We start from the raw sequence: 6000 nt of genomic DNA on the forward strand, positions 1-6000 counted from the left end.
AAACCTCAAAATATTTAACATTTGAAAATACAAGGGCAAGGTAGTGATTTTTAAATGTCCTCTGTCCCTCTTCATGGATGGAACATGAATTAACACACCACCCGCAGTCCTAGGTGTCCTCACTGGTGTTTGGTAAGAAGTGTCACTCTGTCCAGACTCACACTGATGCAAGCAGGAGTGTAGCTAGTGGCAGAGTGTGTGCTTAGCGGTAGTAGCTGCTGGATTCAGTCCCTAGTGAAAAAGCAAAAAACCCATGTCATTTTCTCAGCCTGAAAGACTGGTGTGCTCACTGGCTTTTTCTCTGGTCTTCTTACGCTCATGGCAGAGAGGTTATGTCTTCACATAGGTTCCTGCCCTGTAAGGTAACCTCTGTGAGGGTAGTTTCTTAAAGGAAGCACATGAGAAATTTTTCACCTTGGGGAGAAGGTTGCCTGGAAGTCAGAATCTCTTTGTTGATACATTTCTTTTCTTAGATGACTGCTGGGACTCTTGATACCCTTTCCTCACTGTCAGTTTGAGTGATCCTATCGACTTGCCTTCACCTCTGACTCCTAGTTATTTCCTAGGGTCTGCCCAGTTGGTTGTCTTGGCCTGCAGGTACTTTTTTACTCCCTGATCTTGTGTTGCTCGCCTGACATTTGACACGGGCTTCTGCCTGTTTGCTGTTCTCATCTGTATTTCAGAGACCAACTCTCATGTTACTTCTCAAATCCAAAACTGCCCAGGATTAACAGTTTCCTTTTATGGTTATTACATTTTACAGCCATTGTAAAATTCAGAAATATCAGTCCGACACTAGCAGAATTAATACTCAGTATGTCCCCTGCTCGCTGTTGTACCTTAATTCTTAAAGTATTTAAGTATGTACTTTCATACCACATGGCAAATAGCTGCCACCTCATTTTTGACCCCCTGCTCTTGTGGCCTTTTGCCCTGGTGTCCTGGAACCTCCCTGTGCTGTAGGAACTGGTGAGCTGTTGCTTGTCCGCAGTTCTTTGGACTGTCCTTTGTTGTCCAGTTGGATTGGTTGGTTTCTATGGCACACGAGTTAAGATCTCCCCTGCTCTCAGAGATATATGTGAGTTAAGTTCTTGGGGGAAAAAAAATCAAGTGACCATTTTTAAAGATTTTTGAAAATTTCCATTGGAAATCAAGAAGCATTTAAGTTTCTTTATTTACCAGTCATATACTAAGCACCAGCTCCCTGTCCGCTGCTCTAGACACTAAGAAATGGCTCCCCTCATAGATACAGAAAACCCTCAGACAGAAAGTGATGAAAAGTGGGACATGAACTGTGTGGGAACTCTGCAACTCCTGCTTGCTTTCACTGTGAACCTGAAATTGCTCTAGAGAATAAACTCTTAAAATGGAAAAAAAAGTTGAAGAAATAACAAAATACATACGGAACAAAATACATATGTAAACCAATACAGTTTTGTGTCAGAAATGACTTAAGTATATAAATGTGTAAGCATTGACAGGCCGTGGAGTACAGGAGTGATCAGGAGCAGAATTCACCTGGTTAAGCTTCTTTTAGGAGTTGATGGATGGAAAATCAAAATTCTGCATAGCAGAACAACGTGAAAGAAACCAGAAACATGGTGAAGGATATGTGGGAAAAGAAAAACCCAACGTTTGCTCACTCCTGGAATGAATGAAGTTACAGGAGATCAAGGTGGTTGAACGCATGTCTAGAACCTAGGCTGAAATAGGACAGTTGTCTTCACAGCAAAGAGTCATTCATCAGTGGGGCAGGGGATAGGATTGTGATGATGTCGGTGCAGGACTGACCGTTGATGGGCAGGAAATCTTGCAGCCTTGTGATTCAGGTGCTGATTTCCTGGGTGGGTGCGTGTCTGCAAATGGCAAAGAAAACTGAACTTTCCAGAGAGATACTGCAGAAAAAGAGCAGGCTTTGATGAGTGGTTGAGTACAAAAAAATGGAAAAGATGAATTACTTGTTCTAGAGGCAAACTACCAAAAGAGGAGAGGGAGAGATGAAGAAGTCATCCTTCCAAAAGGTGACAATAAAACTGAACAAAATTGCCCAAATCAGCAAACTTACACTTCCGGCAGTTGATACAATGCATTGAAAACATTTATTTGTGGCAATGTTACTGAGCTTCTGGTAAGAAAAGTAGGATTCTGTTGTATCCCTGACTGGGGACACTCTTGTCCTCCTTTCCAGATTCAGCACAGTACTTCAACAAAGTCTGGGGAAGCGTGAAAACCAGCAGTTTCCCCGAAGGACGGCCTTTCTCCATATGATGTAGAATGTGAAAAGGCCTATGCCCGTGAGCATTGTAACAATAGACACCTCAGTGGCAAACAAGAAGGGACACCTAGAAGCTCGGTGAGCTGCAGGTTACTGTCTTGGTTAGGACCAACACACTAGTGAGAAATCTATCAGAGAAATTTGGGAAATGACACAGTATAGAGGACCCTGATAAACTCACCACACGTTCCTGGCTGGCAAAAAACGCTTCATGTCCATGAAGGAGCGGTCAGAGAGCCCCAGCTCTACACGTGTTGACTGTGAAATCCTGCACACATGCAGCAGAGGTGCAAGAGGGCCTGGCATAAGGTAAATGCCTGATTTTTTGCTAATTAAAAATTAGCAAAACTTTTATGTAGCCCCCATCCAAACATAGATCCATTGGCAGAAGACAGACGCTTTACTGGCTTAGGGAGTGTGAACTGGAGTTGAAAATTATAACTGAAATGAAAAATGCATAGCCAATTATTGGCTGAACACTAAGATATGTAGACACAGATGTGACCCTGGAAAGCCAGGCTTAAAAATTTTTTTTATGTTTGGGAAAAATTTTTTTCTGAAAAGTAGACATGTATTAGCAGGTTAGTGCATGCACTAACAGGAAGATGAGTTCCACAGACTTAGTCCTGGAAAATTAATAAAAACAGAACAATTACAATGGGGGAAGAACACCAAAATTATTACATGGTGTATCTAAAATTCCAATTTTCAGTAAAAAAATTATAAAGTACATAAAGAAGAGTGGCAGATACAGTAGTGCATGCCTGTAATCTCAGTTACTTGGGAGGCGGAGGCAGAAGAATCCCAAATTCGAGGCCAGCCTGGGCAGTTTGGTGAGACTGTGTCTCAAAATAAAAGAGCTGAGTCTGAGCACGTGCCTAGCATGTGTGAAGCCCTGGTTTTAATCCCCAGTAGTTGAAATAAATAAAGGGGGAGGGATGTCAGACAGCAGACAGAGCCTTCAAAGCAATTTAAGGCATTAAAGCCACACCTAAAAACCTAAAGGAATATGTAGAAACAGTGATTTAATAAATAGAGTATTAATGTGAAATAGAAGTTATTAAACAGCTGGGGATTTAGCTCAGTGGCAGAGCGCCTGCCCGGCAAGCGCAAGGTTGTGAGTTCGATCCCTGGTACCAAAAAAAAAAAAAAAGAAGTTATTAAACAGATCAAATGGAGATCAAGGTGAAAATCATGACTGAAATGAAAAATTCACAAATGGACTCAAAACAGGTTTAAGATAACAGAAGAAATAACCTGTGGACGTGAAAGTAGATAAAACAGAAACGATATAGGTGGAATAACAGAAAAAAATGAAAACAAACAGCCTCAGAAACCACAGGAAAACATGCAAAAAAGATTAAACAAGATCAGTTGAACATCTGAAGACCAGTTACTGTATATATTGTATTCATAAAGGAGGTAAGTCCCATGATACCAGTAGACATGGTAAAACCATTGACAAAAATCCAACAAACTGAAAAATCTAGGAATAAAGAGGAACTTCCAGGGCTGGGGATTTAACTCAGGGGCACAGCGCCTGCCTGGCAAGTGCGAGGTCATGAGTTCAATTCCTGGTACTGGGAAAAGAAAAAAAACGAAAAAAGAAGAACTTCCTTAACTTGACAAAGAACATCTACAAAAGCAGAACAGAAGAAAAAACCCTACAGCTAATATTATCTACATAGTGAAAGATTGACTGCTTCCCCCCCAACACTGGGAACAAAATGAGAATGTCTACTTCACTACTCCTCAACATTGTACTAGAAATTGTAGCCATTGTGATGGGACAGAGAAAGGAAAAAGAAAAAGAAAACAAAAATCTGTAGTATGGAAAGGAAGAAGTGGATTGCATTATTTGCAAATGACATGATCATCCTGTGTACAGAAAGTCCTAATACACTCAAAACACATACACACTTATTAGATCTAATAAATTCAGTAGTTGCAGACAGGATATAATCTACATATGAGTAAGCAAAAATCAGTTGTTTCTGTATGCAGGAAAGAAATCTCCCAAAATTGAAATTAAGACTGTTTTGTTCATGATAATATCAGAAAGAATAAGACACAAGCTGATCTAAACAAGTGTAAGATTTGTACGTGGAAAGCTATGAAACATTGCTGAGAGGAATTAAAGAAGGTCTTAAATGGCAGACATTCAGCGTTCGTGGGTTAGAGGATTCATTATTGTTTCCTTGGTAGTGTCCCCCAAATTAATACGTAGAATCCATGTAATTCCTTAAAAAAAATCTCAGCAGTGTTTTTTGGGGTGGAAATTGACAAGCTGGTCGTAGAATTTACATGGAGATATGAAGAGTTCAGAATAGCTAAAACTTTGAAAAGGAAGAACAAAATTGGAAGCTTTGCACTGCTCAATTTCAAATTTTACTATAAATTTCCACTGTGTTAGTTGCATAGGAATAGATATGTAGATAAGTAGAGCAGAATTGAGAGTCCAGAAATGAATGTTTTAATTTATGTTCAATCAATTTTCAACAGAAATTCAATGGGGGAAATAGTGCTTTTTTCAACAAATAGCACAGAGAAAATTAAATACCTTGACAAAGATGAAGTTAGACCTTTGCTTCTCAGTATATGCAAAAGTTAACTCAAAGTAGATAATAAATGTAAAATCTAAAACTCTGAAGCTTTTGAAAGAAACAGGAGAAAGTTTCATGATTTTGAGTTAGGGAGGGTTCTTAGCTACAACATCAGAAACATCCGTGAAGGAAGAAAGCGGTAAATTGGACTTGTTGCAGATTTTAAAACTTTTGTGGTTTAAAATCACCTATAAGAAAATAAAAAGTGTTAAGACTATGTATAAATTATATATTTAATATATGAATTTCGTCCAGGTCATATAAAAGGCTCCTATAACTCAATAATACGAAGGCAGCTCATGAAAATGGATAAGGGATATGAATAGACAGTTCACCAAAGAAAATACATGGTCCGCTAGTGAGCTGTTGGGGAAATGGAAAATAAAACCACAGTAGGATCCAGCAGTTCCACTCCTAGATATCTTCTGAAGGAAAATTAACGTGTTTACACAGACTTACATGAACATTAATAGCACTATTCATAGTAACTAAAAACTGAAAACAGTCCAGATGCCCATCGACTGGTGAGTGGGTAAACAAAAAACAGTATATTCATAGAAAGAAATAACTATTCAGCAATGAAAAGGAACAAAATACCGAACTATTGCCACATCCAGTGTAGCTCTTGAAAAACGGGGGAGGACCGTGAAGAAATGAAGGCTATCGTGAAAATGCAGAAAGCTGAGGTCAGGTGGAGCCCTCTCTCGGTGGAGAAAAGAACTGCCCAACCACTGCAGCGCGTTTATTTGTACACTGGACTGGCTGATGTCAGGCGAAACCCCTCTGCATAACAACTTGTTTGCCTAGCTCACCTGGAGCACCTCACGTTCTCGGGGCTGAAACAGCTTGTTCACCTGGCCACCTTGGGCACTTTGTGCTCTTGGGGCTGGCCTTGGTCTAGCGCCACACGTGATTGATCTTCAGCTTTGCCACTCCCCACAAACTAGGAATTACATCCATGCTACAACACACACACACACACACACATATATATATATATATATATATATATATATATATATGCATTTTTATGAGTCTCAAAAACACCTTACATCAGGCACAAGGAAGGGGGCACGTACTGTATGATTGTGCTCGTGAAATTTCCAGAACAGACATTATCTA

The 6000-nt window shown here is 39.8% G+C and overlaps 1 protein-coding gene across 6 annotated transcripts in view; it reads left to right on the plus strand.

Annotated features, from left to right (window-relative positions):
* The window catches only part of Stau2 (staufen double-stranded RNA binding protein 2), a 238823-nt gene that overhangs the window by 158711 nt on the left and 74112 nt on the right, over positions 1 to 6000 (plus strand). The gene's annotated exons all lie outside the window — the stretch shown is intronic.

This window comes from Chinchilla lanigera, unplaced genomic scaffold (genome assembly GCF_000276665.1).
Source record: "Chinchilla lanigera isolate Chin_1 unplaced genomic scaffold, ChiLan1.0 scaffold00043, whole genome shotgun sequence".
NCBI lineage: Eukaryota > Metazoa > Chordata > Mammalia > Rodentia > Chinchillidae > Chinchilla > Chinchilla lanigera.